This window comes from Thamnophis sirtalis, unplaced genomic scaffold (genome assembly GCF_051295495.1).
Source record: "Thamnophis sirtalis isolate CommonGarterSnake01/CBP01778 unplaced genomic scaffold, rThaSir2_p1.2 scaffold_2, whole genome shotgun sequence".
Taxonomy (NCBI): domain Eukaryota; kingdom Metazoa; phylum Chordata; class Lepidosauria; order Squamata; family Natricidae; genus Thamnophis; species Thamnophis sirtalis.
The window spans coordinates 140,814,696-140,831,160 of NW_028261382.1; positions in this window are offsets into that span (position 1 = coordinate 140,814,696).

Genomic DNA, 16,465 nt, shown 5'->3' on the forward strand with positions numbered 1-16,465 from the left:
GAGAAGGCAGACCTGGCATGTATTACTGAAACCTGGCTGGGCCCAGAGGGAGGAGTCCCCCTTGTAGAGCTGTGCCCAGAAGGTTTTCAGGTGCTGCACCAGCCGAGAGCCCAGAGAAGGGGTGGGGGTGTGGCCATTGTTATCCGGGAGTCGTTAGTTCCTCGTAGGGTCCCTGCTCCGGAGCTTGTCGGGTGTGAGTCTCTGCTGATAAAGTTGGACCTCAAGGGTCAAGTGGGTCTGCTGTTAACGTACCTGCCTCCCAACAGCGTTGCAGCAGCCCTCCCCTCGCTCCTCGAGTCGGTAGCCGAGCTGGCAATTGAGTTCCCTAGGTTGATGGTCCTGGGGGACTTTAATTTGCCGTCGCTCGGTGAAAACTCTGATGGGGCGCAGGAGTTCATGGCTTCCATGACAGCCATGGGCTTGACCCAAGTAATCCGGGGCCCAACCCATTCAGCGGGTCACATGCTCGACCTCGTATTCCTCTCGGAGCAGTGGATTTGTGATCTTGGTCTGAGGGGTAATGACATCATACCCCTGTCGTGGTCAGACCACTGCCTACTGAGGCTCGACTTCCGGAGACCAAACCCCCACTGTAGGGAGGAGGAACCGACCAGGTGGTTCCGCCCCAGGCGACTTATGGAGCCGTTAAGGTTCCAGACGGAGCTTGGGGTCATTCCTGATACTTTCGCCCACAGTCCAGTAGAGACTCTGGTTGCTGCTTGGCACTCGGCAGCATCGGAGGCCCTCGACCGGATTGCGCCACTACGGCCCCTCCGAGGCGGCGGATCCTGGAGACCTCCTTGGTTCACCGAGGAACTCCGGGAGATGAAGCGCCGGAGGAGATGCCTAGAGCACCGATGGAGGTCCGATAAGTCCGAATCGAACCGAGTAATGGTAACCACCAGCACCAAGGAATACACCAGGGCACTTAGGGCAGCGAAAAGATCTCATATAGCCACCTTGGTTGCGTCTGCTGAGTCTCGCCCAGCCGCCCTGTTTAGGATAACCCGCTCCCTATTAAATAAGAGGGAAGCGGGGGAACCCTTGCAGGGCAGAGCTGAGGATTATGCCCAATTCTTAGTGGACAAAATTGCTCGGTTTCGGTCGGACGTGGACTCCATCTCTGCAGTTCCAGCCGAGGCACAAGAGGATCAAGTAGACCATCTCTGGGTTGAGTTTCAGGATGTTGCCCCTGGGGATGTGATCAAGGCCATGAGGGCTGTAAGTGCCTCCACCTGTGTACTGGACCCGTGTCCCTCATGGCTGGTTATTAACAGCAGTGAGGTGACACGAGGCTGGATCCAGGCGGTTGTTACCGCCTCTCTTCGGGAGGGGAACTTCCCCGCCGCATTAAAAGCGGCGGTGGTGAGACCCCTCCTAAAGAAGCCATCTCTGGATCCAGCTGTTCTTAATAACTATCGCCCAGTCTCCAACCTTCCCTTTCTTGGGAAGGTTGTTGAGAAGGTGGTGGTCTTCCAGCTCCAGCGGTCCTTGGAGGAAGCAAGCTATCTCGACCCCTTCCAGTCAGGCTTCAGACCCGGTTACAGCACAGAAACCGCTTTGGTCGCATTGACCGATGATCTTTGGAGAGCCAGAGATGGAGGACATCCCTCCATCCTGGTTCTCCTTGACCTCTCAGCGGCTTTCGATACCATCGACCATGGTATCCTTCTGCGACGACTGCGGGAGGTGGGGGTGGGAGGCACCGTGTTGCGGTGGTTCTCCTCCTACCTCTCGGACAGGTCGCAGTCAGTGTTAGTGGGGGGGCAGAGATCGACCCCTAGGCCCCTAACATATGGGGTGCCTCAGGGTTCGGTCTTATCCCCCCTACTATTCAACATCTACATGAAACCGCTGGGAGAGATCATCCGCAGGCACGGGGTAAGATACCACCAATATGCGGACGATACCCAGTTGTATCTGTCCGCCCCGTGCCAACTCAATGAAGCGGCAGACGTGATGAACCGAGGCCTTGAGGCCGTTATGGACTGGATGAGGGCTAACAAGCTTGTACTCAACCCAGAAAAGACCGAGTGGCTGTTGTGCTTCCCTCCCAAAGATTCGACCAATATTCCATCACTCAGGCTGGGGGGTCAAATTTTACACCCCTCAGAGAGGGTTCGCAACTTGGGAGTCCTCCTGGATCCACAGCTATCTTTTGACCACCACCTGACGGCTGTGACCAGGGGGGCATTTGCCCAGGTTCGCCTGGTGCGCCAGTTGCGACCCTACCTGAATCGGGAGGCTCTCACAACAGTCACTCGGGCCCTTGTGACCTCTAGGCTGGAATACTGCAATGTGCTCTACATGGGGCTGCCCTTGAAGAGCATCCGGCGACTTCAGCTAGTCCAGAACGCGGCCGCGCGAGTGATTGTGGGTGCACCTCGGTTCACCCACATAACACCTATCCTCCGCGAGCTGCGCTGGCTACCTGTCGATCTCCGGGTGCGCTTCAAGGTGCTACTAGTCACCCATAAAGCCCTGCATGGTAGTGGATCTGCGTACTTGAGAGACCGCCTTCTGCCAATTACCTCCCTGCGACCAATTAGATCTCATAGATTGGGCCTCCTCCGAATTCCATCGGCCAGCCAGTGCCGGCTGGCAACTACAAGGAGGAGGGCCTTTTCAGTAGTTGCTCCGACCCTTTGGAACGAGCTCCCCATGGAGATTCGTACTCTCACCACCGTCCAGGCCTTCCGCATAGCCCTTAAGACCTGGCCAGCCCGTCAGGCCTGGGGACAAAGATAGCCGCCCCTCCCGAATGATGAATGGATGTTGCTCATTATTTTTACTTATACGTGTCTATGTCATTGTTTGTATTCCCCCTCCTGATTTTATGTGAGCCGCCCTGAGTCCCCTCAGGGAAAAGGGCGGCCTATAAATGTTAATAAAATTCTAAAAAAATTCTAAAGCGCGAGAGGAGGAATTCTGGTAGTTGAAGTCCACAAGTCTTAAAGCTGTCAAGTTTGAACACCCCTGGGTTTTTTTTTCTAAAGGATTAGGGGTGCAAGGGTCTTGTAACTTGACAGCTTTAAGACTTGCATGGTCAAATTCCAGAGTTTCTGAGCCAACATTTTGGTTGCTAAGCAAGAGCATTGTTAAGTGAGTTTCACCACATTTTATAAGTTGGCCACGCCTACCCAATCACATGACTGCCAAGCCACTCCCACCCAGTCTCATGGCTGGCAAGCCACTCCCACTTGGTCACATGGCCGGCAAGTCACTCCAACAAAGCAGGCCACACCTACAGAAGAGGTTCTAAAAAATTTTGAAACCCACCCCTGCATATAAGCTATACAGTTAGCCCTTGCTTAACAATCCCTTGTTCAAGCTTAGGATGGTGCTGACTGAGTGGAACTTAAAACTGATCCTAGGAGCTCTGGGCATCACAAATGTCCCTGTGGTCACATAATCAGTGACATCATAGCATAATATAATCCTGTGATTGCCATTTGCTGGCTTCTGACAAGCAAAGTCAATGGGGAAGTCATCAGGAGGTTACCAATGGCAATCACATAAAGTTGCACTTAAAAATGGCATGGGATTCACTTAACAATGGCAATTGGAAGTGCCTAAATGGACAACACTAACTGTCATGGTTATGTGATGTCACACTTTACAATTGCTTGGCTTAGTGATGGAAATTCCAGTCCCAATTATGGTAATTAATTAAGGGCTACATGGATTTCCAACACAAGAGATTGTTACATCTTTGACTGGCTACTTCTCTTAATTTTAACAATAGCAATAGCATGTATATACTGCTTCTACTACTTTGAGCCAATCACTCTCTGTCAGCCAAGCCCACTGTACAGAGTTGGTATTGTTGTGGGGAAAATAGGGAGAGAAAGGTATATTGGATATGTTTGCCATCTGGTGTTATTTATAAAAACAATAGAAGTGGAATACAAACAAAAAACAAATATTCCCAATTTAAGAAATATTCTGTGGCAGTCAATGACATAAAAAAAAATTTCAAATGTGGAAAGACTTCCCAGGGTTTGAATTAAGTTGTTTGTTCTTCTTTTTAAATTGTCTTTAGCTTAAACATCACTAGATTTAGATAAATTGCTGGATGCATTGTTATATTCTCTTTGAAGTTATTTTCACAGTAAGAGCTATGGTAGCTTACAGGATCAAAGACCCATGTTGACTAAACTGCCAACTATGTCAGACTTTTATTTTAAAAAGTCTTAATATTATTGTGCTATGTTTTGGAATACTGTTGTGGAAGCTTTCATGGCTAACATGGCATCATAGTTAATTAAATTCTATGGATAGTTAATAGGTAATTAAATTGCTTTATATACTTGAGTTCAAGTTGTCACTTGATCACATGAGTGGATGATTTTAGAGCCATTGCTAGATTTTGCTGGGATAAAATTGGGGACTACATTGTCTTGAGCTTGGATGGACACTCCAGGTTTAAATGAAATAAATCAATGAATGATGCTTCTCAGGAGCATTTTTTCCCAAGGAAGGTGGGTGATTGTTTGCTCTGCTAACCACAATTACTGCAATCTCATCTTTTCAATTTTTACTTTTTCTTAGCTGTTGTAGGTATGTGATTAACTATTGCCTCTGAAGAGTCAAAATCTACTAAGATGTCAACAAAACGTTTTGTTTGGTATCCCTTCTATCCTCTGGGAATTGTAAACTCTACTGACGCTAAAGAAAGGTTAAGTTTATTTCCCTGATTAATTCCTTCTTTACTTCTCTGTTACTCTATTTTACCCTTTATTGGTCTATTTTTAATAGGTCTCTTGTATCAATTTATTTTCTGTTCAAGATATATATTTTCCACTCCAACTCCTTCTGTTCATCCTACCTGTATCCTACCTATTTCCTTGGTTCCCTTTCCATTTTCTCCTCCTTTCATTACTGGTGGTTTGTCTTCTTTTCTCCCTCCTACAACTCTGCTGAATACATTAAAATTGTCCTGTTGACCCATATGAGCAGCTACGATTTCACTTAACAATGGTAATTGGATCTGGGAATTCTGTTGCTAAGCAACAGTCATGAGGCACAATGTCACATGACCACATTGACTTACAAGGTCAGTTCTGGTGCGCCAAGTTGCTATTGTTAGATGATGGGGTTGCAGCATCTCATAATCACCAGGTGCAAACTTCCTGATGGGTTCCCGTTGGTTTTGCTAGTAGGAATCCAGTGGTGAGGGTCACAAATGACACTCAGATGACCATTGACCACAGGATGATGCTGCAACATCAAAATAGCAAACTAGAAATTGCACACAGCAGATGAACATGTACCATCAGGATTTTCTTCATTTCTACTCTCTTTTAGCCCTCTAAGTAAGCTCTTACATTGTTTAGGAAAGCAGGAGTTGCAACATGTGTCATTAAACTGATCTTCACAATTGGACATTTGTAAATCTTTTTTTTTTTTTACAACAGTATTTATATGGGTATCGTATGCTTCCTAATACTGACTTTTAAAATCATAGTAATAGCAGCAAGAAAAGAAAAGAAAAAAAGACAAAAGCTGAGGATGGTCTTCAGTGGGAGATACTCTTTCCACCTCAGGAAATCAGGATTGAAGAGCTGACTGGAATATTGCTGTGTCGAAGTAGCATATCCTGGTCCATATAATCACTAGGGTTTGAGCTCAATTCAAAAAAAGCTTTTTTTCCCCCTAAAGAAAGAATTATTGTTTTCTTGTAGTAATGTGTCCAGCTTTTGCTGCCCAATAAGCTAGACCCATGATGGCGAACCTATGGCAGATGTGCCAGAAGTTCCACGCAGCATCCCCTCTGATGGCATGTGAGCTGTCACCCCAGTTCAGCTCCACCGCACACGTGTGTGTACTTCCTGCTGGCCAGCTGGCCTTTGGATCTCTTCCACACCTGCATGGGGGAATGGGATGCATACAGGGCAGTCATGTATGCCTGCGCAGAGTGGGGGGGGGTCATGCATTCATGCATGAGGGGGCAAGAGGGGGGTTGTGGGTGCATGTATGAAGGGTTTGGGGATTCGGGTGCTTTGGCCACTCGGTCCGGAAAAGGTTTGCCATTACTGAGCTAGACAAGAGAAATGCAAAGAACCATTTGCCAAATTAAGCAATACTTCCCAACCAATTACTACTACTTTTAAGGATGACAAACCTAGTCATGTGACACTACAGGGCGGGGCATAACCTTTTCCTAGGGGGTCACAGCAACACTTGTAATAACAACACAAATAATTCATACACCATTCGAAAGCCCATCAAAAACTGAGTTTATTGACACGATTTAATAGTCAGTATGACCACCATTAGCCCTTCGAACAGCATTCAAACGAGGTGGATAAGAACACAACAAATCTTCAAACAGTTCTGTTCGATTTTCAGGGCGGGGCATAACCTTTTCCTAGGGGGTCACAGCAAGATCGACAGCAGTTTACAACTTCCGCGACACCTCATTTTAAAGCCCATAAAAAACTGAATTGAATGAGCTATTAAATGTTAAATTTGTTTCGGTTGAAACTTTGAGAATGAATTTGGAAACTGTGTTGAAAAATCTGGAAAATCGAACGGAACTGTTTGAAGATTTGTTGTGTTCTTATCCACCTCGTTTGAATGCTGTTCGAAGGGCTAATGGTGGTCATACTGACTATTAAATCGTGTCAATAAACTCAGTTTTTGATGGGCTTTCGAATGGTGTATGAATTATTTGTGTTGTTATTACAAGTGTTGCTGTGACCCCCTAGGAAAAGGTTATGCCCCGCCCTGTATATTATCACACAATGGAATCAGAAGCAAGGCTAACTGTTAATTTGTAGTGCTTTATTTTGTAATGGAGATTTCCTGAACTGTAACTTACAGGGCTTTTCTTCTCTTGGCTACATAACATTTGACATGTATATTTACTTCCCAACAGAAATCAAATGAAGCTGTTTTTCTATTGAAATTTAAATCTGATCTCAAACAAAACATGATGCAATGGAGGTTTAACCAAGTTGTTTGTCCTGGACCATTTACAGTGGTGTATTAACCACTAAGCAGACTAAGCATGTGCTTAGGGCACCAGGCCCAAGGGGGCACCACAAAGTTGAGGGGGGAAAAAAACCCAATGAAGATTATGTACAAAGGAGGGATACCAAGATTTATTAGTGCTTAGGGCTTCAGTGAGCCTTAATCTGCCACTGGATTCTTACCTAAGAAAGGGGGGAAAGTACAAATGATAATAGTCTGTTAGAAGTTTTAAGTGCTAATAGGGTGACAGAACTTTCCTTTTCAAACTGAATTATGGCACAGAAAACCATATTAATTTTCAGACTTTTTGGAAGAAAAAACTGCATAATACCCAAGAATTAACTAGGAAATTAAACAGAATTCACTTCAGATAAGTCAGTCAGGTACCATCTTTTATCTGTAATGGTTGTTTAAAATGTATTGCCTCAAAACAGGATGTTAAAAATACCCTTACTAAGGCACTATTTCAAAAAGCTAGATTTTAATTTGTCTGGTACTATTCATCTTGCAGGTAGACATGTCTGAAAACTGCTGAAATTCTATTTTTACTATATTATCTATCTTTCTTGCTAATCATTTTTGGTATTATAGTGGCTCATTTAAAAATAGGAAAATAGGAAGAGAGAAAATGAGCACAAGAGCTATTAAAATATATGAATATTTCTGCAAGAAAGGAAAAGGAGAGATGAGTACACAAGCTATTGATTAAAACAAGAGTTTACCTGAATATTGCTACTTTCTATCAACATGTTCTTTTTTGTGGGGTCCTTGTTGCTCTCTGAACTTGGTTGTATTCTTGCAGATGTTTTATTGCCACATAGATAACATCATCATGTTCTTTTTTTTTCTGGACAAAGTAACATATCTCAAACCATGTGGAAATAGGTTTTATTTAGGAATTAAATGAATATATCTGACCATGTTATACAACTTTGACTTTATAATCTTGTGCAGAGGTATTAAATCATCCTGCAACATCTATAATGTGGCAGGAAATATTTTTGCTATCATTTGACAACAAACACACACACACACACAAACTTTGCCCCTTTATTCTGTATTATCCTATGCTACAAGGTGTATTTATAAGGTGACCCGACGTCCTGCTTTTGGCGGGACAGTCATGATTTTTAATAATTTGTCCGGTGTCCCGCAGCGTGTTCAAAAAGTGCCGATTTTCCAAAAGAAAGAAAATCAATTTTAAAAAGGACGCCATTAAAAAAAAAGTTTTTATTTCTCTGAAGTGTTGTTCCCGATGTAGTCTTTAGAGGGCAGTGGTTTGCCTCCCTCCCCTCCTGCGCGTGTGCACGCCAACGCACGGTGTTTTTCTGCAGAGAGAGTGACGGCTTTCCGGCGACGGCAGCGCGGCGAGGAGGAGGCTCGGTCCCGGGCCAAGCGGCTCAGCCGTCGGAAGTTTTTTTTTTTGCCTGCTTCTCTCGGGTGCCGCTCTCCCTGCAGCCATGCCATGCAAGCTGCTGTTAGCAACCTGGTCTGGGTGAGCCGAGGGGAGGCAGGCGGGGATCCGGTTGGGAGAGGCTGGCGATGGGGGTGACTTTTGAAAGGGTTGGGGGGCATTGGGGAAGGCAATCGGGAGAAGGCTGCTTTGCAACCGCCAGCCAAGTCCCATCCTCCCCCGGCTCTTGCCTTTCCTTCTGCTTGCTCCATCCCAGCGGAGGCTGAGCCCACCTCTTATTTGGACCTCCTGCACCCCCCCAAACAGAGCACTCCATTTCAAGCAACGAGGGGCGCCAAGCAGGGCAGGGTTGCAAACACCACCCCTCCCTCCAAGGCTGTAGGCGAAAGCTGCTCTCCAGTGTCCCGTCCATGCCCTGCCTTCCCAGAGCCATCTCTGTAGAGGTCCTTTTTGGCTTTAACACAAAGCCTTGAGGGGGGGAACAGGGCGTGCCCAGGCACCTGTCTCGGACTCTGCCCCTGAATCAGGAACGCCAGGAAAGCGGGCAAGGATCGCTGGCTTTTTAAATCAACTTTTTGGAAGGAGGATGGAAGGACGGATGAGGTGAGTACTAAAGGCATCCCGGCTGAAATCACTTTAAAAAAAAACATTAAAAAAAATCCCACGTTTAAGGCAGTGAGCAGATCTAATGCTCCTTCTGACTCCCCACAACAGAGAAAGGGAGGGAGGGGGAGAAAGTTAGGGAAGGAAGGAAAGAAGGAAGGAAAGGAAAGAAAGAGGGAAGGAAAGAAGGAAGGAAGGAAAAGAAGGAAGGAAACGAGAAAGGAAGGAAGGAAGGAAAGGAGGAAGGAAGGAAAGAAGGGGAAAAAAGAGTGACTGGCCTCATTTCATCCAAGCAGGTTTTCATGCCGAAAATGGGACTAGAAACTCCTGATTTCTTGTCTGGTGCCTAAACCACTACTAGGCAAATTGGCTCTCTTATCCATATTTGATCTACTGTGACCAAATATCTTCCAAATCGTGCCAGGAAAGCAGCTCAGCACAGCTGCATTGAGCAACAGGAATTATTTTTACGGCTGTGTAGTTTCTCCTTTTGCAAAACTAGCAGATTAAACAGCAAACTCGCCACAGGATTGCAAGTAACTTCTAAAACTTCTCCTCAAATAGCAGTTATCTGAAACTACCCAGTGAGCAGAGTTGGGTGTTGATATTATTGTATCTCTGTATAAAGTCATGAATTTGTTATAGAAGGTCATAGACAAATAGCTGTCCTTTGGGGTCATTACAGGTGTCTGAAATAGAAGAACATGGGTGTTTTCTGATACGGAAGCATTTGTATAAAATAGAGTGCAACATTGGCTAATAAACAATAGCTCCAAACTTAGTTTTAAATTCATACATTTAAATTCATTGCTATTTTCACATACTATGTGAACGAGACAGTTTTTATATTCCAACACTTCAGGATACAGTGTTAAGCTTATTGCATTGGGAAATTTTGTACAACATTTGCTTAAAATATTTAAGAAAAAAATGGTTGGATATTTTGTTGTTTAGAATGCAAGGCAAGCACACTTCAATTTTAAGGGACTGGGATTATTTCTATATACTGTACAGCTAGACCTCGATTTACAATTGACCCTAAAATTTCCATTGCAAAGCAAGATGGTTCCTCATTTCATGACCTTTCTTTTCACAGTTGTTAAGTGAGTCACTGCAATTGTTAAGTGAACCATGCAGTCATTAAGCAAGTTTGGCTTTTCCCAGTCACTTTGCTTGTTGGAAACCAGCTGAGAATGTGACAAATGGTGATCGCATAATCCTGGATACTGCAACTATCATGTACACATGCCAGGTCCCAAGCAAATTTTGACCATGTGGTCATGAGGATGGTGTAGTGGTCATAAAGGAGAAAAACAGTCACAAGTCAGAAGAGCAACAAAGATGATTAGGGGACTGGAGGCCAAAACATATGAGGAACTGTTTCTGGAACTAGGTATGTCTAGTTTAATGAAAAGAAGGACTAGGAGAGACATGATAGCAGTGTTCCAATATCTCAGGGGTTGCCACAAAGAAGAGGGAGTCAAACTATTCTCCAAGGCACGTGAGGGTAGAACAAGAAGCAACGGGTGGAAACTAATCAAGGAGAGAAGTTGTGAATGTTCCAACACTGGAAGTTTTTAAAAAGATGTTGGATAACCATTTGTCTGAAATGGTGTAGGCTTTCCTTCCTAAGCAGGGGGTTGGACTAGAAGATCTCCCAGGTGCCTTCCAACTCTGTTATTCTATTCTAACATATACTGTTTTAAAGAAGCACAGAGGGAACAATCCTCCAGGCTTTAGTGACTATCACTAAGTGTTGTAGCTTATGATTCTTGATGAATGTATTCTATTTTATTTTTCTTTATGTACACTGAGAGTATAGTCACCAAACACAAATTCCTTGTGTGTTTAGGAGTTTAGCTTCTCTCTCTTGAAAATGTAAGCTAGCATAAGGCATTATAATGCAAGCTAGCCTTAGCTTTCAAATAGTTCATTTAGTGACAAAAGTTACAATGGCATTGAAAAAAGTAACTGATGACCATTTTTCACACTTAGCGACCGTTGCAGCATTCTCATGGTCACGTGATCCAAATTTTGTTGTTTGGCAACAGATTCGTGTTTATGATGGTTTTAGTGTCCTGGGGTCATGCCTTTTGTGACCTTTTGACAAAAAATAAAAATTTTAATCACCCCCCCCATCAATGGTGTCCCTCTTCACCAATCTGAAAATCTGTTCACCTTATGTATTTATAAATAATTCATATACATAGGATCTCTGATAATTGAATCAATCTTTTTCAGATAGTTTTGGAAGATCTGAATAAATTGAATAAATACAGTTTTTTTGAACTAAACCAGACATATAGGCATTTGTTTTTGGTAGGAGAATTCAGATGAACTCAGAGATAGTGTATCTGTAAAATCGGACAGATTTCTCCTAAGCTCTCCATAATAAGCAAACAACTGGGGTATGGAGAGAAGAAAAAATAGGGCACAGTTCTACAACTGATTGTTTTACCTTCCATCAAAGTGAATGATTTTATGAAGTTTTCCAGTTACTTTTGAAGTTCATTTTGTATTTTGACAAGCAGGAAAGATAGGGAAGATAGTTTTGGCAAGACATATTCTAATGATTACAGCATTGATATTCAAGTTTTGCTTATATTTTGTTTGTTTTCCATCTATCATCCATGTTTATCTTATTGCATGTCTTAAAGTTAGCCTCAATTCAATCTAACAGAATGTTAACATCAATCAAAAGAATAAAAAAAATAGCTTATTAATTTTATTCTGCATTTATCTTCCTGAAATTTTGTCGGTTCCTTGTATGTGTGATTTTTATACAGTTTGCAAATAAATAAATAAGCAACATGCTATGCAAGCGGAATCAATCTTCTGCAAAATCCACCTCAATTATCATTCTGACATGTCTTAGGGCCACCTCAATCTATATTCTACTAAAACTCTCTTGTCTGCTTGTAACCTTCAATTGGGGAAATGGTTCATCATGGGGCAACACTTTTTCTAACTATATAATTCAAATGGGCTACCTTAAAGCATGCATCCAAAATCCAGGACCCATTAAACCCATGGGATTGAAATTTTATTACCGTATTTTTGGAGTATAAGACACAAGGTTTTGAAGAGGAAAATTTAAAGAAAAGGTTTCGCACTCTGCAAACCTACTAAAAACAGTCCATTTTTGGCGAAAACAATGTTGTTGTTTTTAAAGGGCACGAATAGCCCTTAGGAGGTTTGTAGAGTGCTCCTGGGGGGGGGGATGAGCAAAAAAATGGCCCATTTTTCACAAAAATGGCCCCATTTTTGTCAAAAAAGGGCATGGATAGCCTTTAGGAAGCTTATAGAGTGTGGCTGGGGGCAGGGCAAAAAACAGGCCATATTTCCCTCTTTTCGGCCCTCCCCAGCCTCCAGGAGCTCTCTGAAAGCCTCCTAAAAGCTATGCATGGCCATTTTGGTGTAGGGGACAGCATTTCGGGAGGCAAAAAATGCTGTATTCAGTGTATAAGATGCATCCGGATTTCCAGTCTCTTTTTTAGAGAGAAAAAGGTGCATCTTATACTCCAAAAATACAGTAGGTAGGGGCCACTTCCTCAGCACTGCCACCGTGCCACACTGCCATAGTAAACCAAGGCCATGTTATCATCTTTCCAACATCCCTGCCAGCTTTCCAGAAGATAAGTCAATGGGTCCCCCTCACACATATTTGCTAGTCGTTCCCGACTCTAGGGGGTGGTGCTCATCTCCGTTTCAAAGCCTAAGAGCCAGCGCTGTCCAAAGAAGTTCTCCGTGGTCATGTGGCCGGCATGACTAAACACCAAAGGCGCACGGAACACTGTTATCTTCCCACCAAGGTGGTCCCTATTTTTCTACTTGCATTTTTTACATGCTTTCGAACTGCTAGGTTGGCAGAAGCTGGGACAAGTAACAGAAGCTCACTCTATTACACAGCATTAGGGATTCGAACTGCCAAACTGCTGACCTTTCTGATCGACAAGCTCAGCGTCTTAGCCATTGAGCCACCACGTCCCTTATATATAATTATCAATTAGTTATTAGTAAAGTCTTCATTTAATTCTGTTAAACATAGAAAAATATGGATTCTCACAAGCTATGGATGATCAGAATTTCAAATCTGGATATATATATATATATATATATATATATATATATATATATATATATATATATATATATATATATATATATATATATATATATATATATATATATATATATATATATATATATATATTAATCATCTTGTTAAATTATATCTCTAACAAGTCCTAAATAAAGTTCAGAAGGACCAAACTGCCCTGCTTTCTAAATTTCTTTCCATGTCTTTAGATAAGGATGAAACAAATTCCTGCTTATGGAATTTGACTGCCATGTTATAGTGATGCATCACTCTGTTCAACAGAATATTATTTCCCAGTTGTTGCATTTATGAATGAGTTAGAGTAACCTTCATTTAGTTATTGATCAAATAAAAATCGTTTCAGGAAAAAAAGTTATTGTATCCACTCTAAAAAATAATTTGTACTGAAGTGCCCCCTAGTGGTGATTCAAATGTGGTGTCCTTTTAACATAAAATATATTTCTCTATTGTGTTTTTCCCCATCTTTCTCAGACACACAAGGTCACATATGTAAGATCAGGATTAAATTGATTTAAATAAATATATTAAAAATAAAATAGCAAATATTAAAAATGGCTTAAATAGTTGTTTATAAATCCATTGTTGATTATTAAATAATTTTCTTGAAAAGGTAACTCTATCTTTTGGGTTGATGTATCCCATAGATGCATTTAAATAGTTTTCATCTGCATTGATATGTGGGGTCACTATCTATATTTGTCAGAGAATAAGAAAATGTATATTTTTCTCAACTAGGGGGAGCTATGCTTCTGCTATAAACATCCCATGCATATTTGGGTAGCTACTGGGTGAAATAAAACATTGGTCTAAATACACCTTGGCCTGATCCAATAGACTGTTCTTGTTAGCATCCTGTGTGGTGTTTTCAGATACACTGATCTCAAGAAGGTAGCAGATCATCAGTTTCATCTGATTTGGACTTACCAAACATAGATAAATACTTTTCAATGGGGTTCAAATCCTAGCATTTTTTAAAAGAATAGAATAGAATTCTTTATTAGCCAAGTGTGATTGGACACACAAGGAATTTGTCATTTGGTGCATATGCTCTCAGTGTACATAAAGAAAAATAAAATAGAGTACATTCATCAAGAATCATAAGATACAACAGTGATAGTCATAAGTTACTAATAAGCAATCAAATCATACTAGGAAACAAATAAAACAATATAAATTGTAAAGATAAAAGCAACATGGTTATAGTCATAAGAGATAGGTATTAGGAAAGAGATACTAGGAAGGAAGAAAAGAATAATAGTAATACAGTCTTAGTAATTTGACAGTATTGTGGGAATTAGTTGTTCAGCAGAGTGATGGCATTTGGGGGAAAAACTGTCTTTGTTTCTAGTTGTTCTGGTGTACAATGCCCTATAGCATCGTTTTGAGGGTAGATGTTGAAACAATCTATGTCCAGGATGTGAGGGGTCTGTAGATATTTTCACATCCCTCTTTTTGACTTGTGCAGTATACAGGTCCTCAATGGAAGGCAGGTTGGTAGCAATTGTTTTTTCTGCAGTTCTAATCCGTTGAGGTCTGTGTGTATCTTGTTTGTTTGCAGAGCCAGACAGTTATAGAGGTGCAGGTGATAGACTCAATATTTCCTCTTTAGAACTGTATCAGCAGCTCCTTGGGAAGTTTGAGCTTTCTCAGTTGGTGCAGAAAGGACATTCTTTGTTGTGCTTTTTTGATGACATTTTTGTTGAATTGAACTCATGGACATTTGTAGTTTAGGAAAGATAATGGAATGGTATGTGGAATGGACCCTTGGAGACAAGTTGAACAGATACTGCCTAGGGAACGATCAGATAAGAGAGGCCACAGCCTGCATCTGCTTAACAGGAAAAGAAACTGACAAGGGAACCTCTCTAACTTCTGACTACAAAAAAGCACATAGGTTTATATTATCAGATTTGCAAGATTCTGTTAATATAGCTTTATAACAAAGTAGAATTAGCTATTCTTGACAGAGAGCATCTAAATGAGTACATTGTATATCTGAAGTGCAAAGGCCCATGAGTTCAATTCCTAGAAGAAAATTTGAATCTCATAGAACATCTAGTTACCCATTTTATGAGTCTCAAGCAGGATGAACCCAGTTATGTGTTACCTTCTGGCTATCAATGTTACTATAAACCAAGTTTGTAAAGCTTTTGGAAATGCTAGCTGTCCACAGTTAAACAGATGAAGAGGAATAGGAATTGAGTGTTTGAAGTGCCCCTCCTTTAATCTTTCACCACTTACAGTAGGTCTTTTAGACACTGATTTTAAAAGTTCTATCAGAAAAGGGAGGATTCTTCCAGAGTGTCAGGAATTGCCACAAGACTACCACTGCTTCAAACAAGGAAAAGAGTTTTCTGGGAAATCAAATGAGCACATTGCAACAAAGAGGGCAAGAGCCAGATCATCAAAGATTAAAAGCAGAAACTAGGGTGAACACTAGAATCCAAAAAAGTGTCTCCTCAAGTATGGGACATGGTGCACCTGGATTTAGGGTTATGTAGATAATACAATTCAGGGAACTGTAGTATAAAAACAAGCACCTATACACCACTGAGCCCAAACAATACAGTGCTGGCAAATAGAAACAGCCCTATTGCTTCAAGGTGCCGAGACCACTGTACAGTACCTCTTGGCCTATCTATCGCTAGGGAAGACCATGGCTGTTGTCAAATAACAGGCTTCACTGAACCATTGAGCAAGGTTTTTTTTTCCAGCACTAAACTTTTGCATTTACTTTTCAGAACAGTGAGCAGAGGGAGAAGTGCTCTTGTTTAATAAGCACAAATAAATTCCATGCAGCAAAATGCTGCTTATATTTTTTGTTACTGAGGAACAAAGGAAGCAAACCCCCATACAACTCAAAATGCCATTAAATTACTGGTATTCCACAACTGTCTTGTTGGCAGCAAGATGAAGTCTTAATCGCATTTCCTTATTACGTATTTTTCTGTTGCTCCCTACAGTGTCAGTAACAATCTAGGAAAATCACAAGAGCAGCTGTGTAACTCCCATAAGAACTTTGAGTAAAATCAGCTGTTATCAGCAATAGCAGTGGACTTATATACCGCTTCATAGGCCTTTCAGGCCTCTCTAAGCGGTTTTACAGAGAGTCAGCATATTGCCCCCAACAATCTGGGTCCTCATTTTACCCACCTCGGAAGGATGGAAGGCTGAGTCAACCCTGAGCCGGTGAGATTTGAACCGCTGACCTGCTGATCTAGCAGTAGCCTGCAGTGCTGCATTTTAACCACTGCGCCACCTTGGCTCTTGGCCCCATCAGGGATGGGGCGACAGGCAGGATGATTAAGTGGATGACTTCAGGACTTCAGTGTCTGAAGAGAATGTTGTGCATT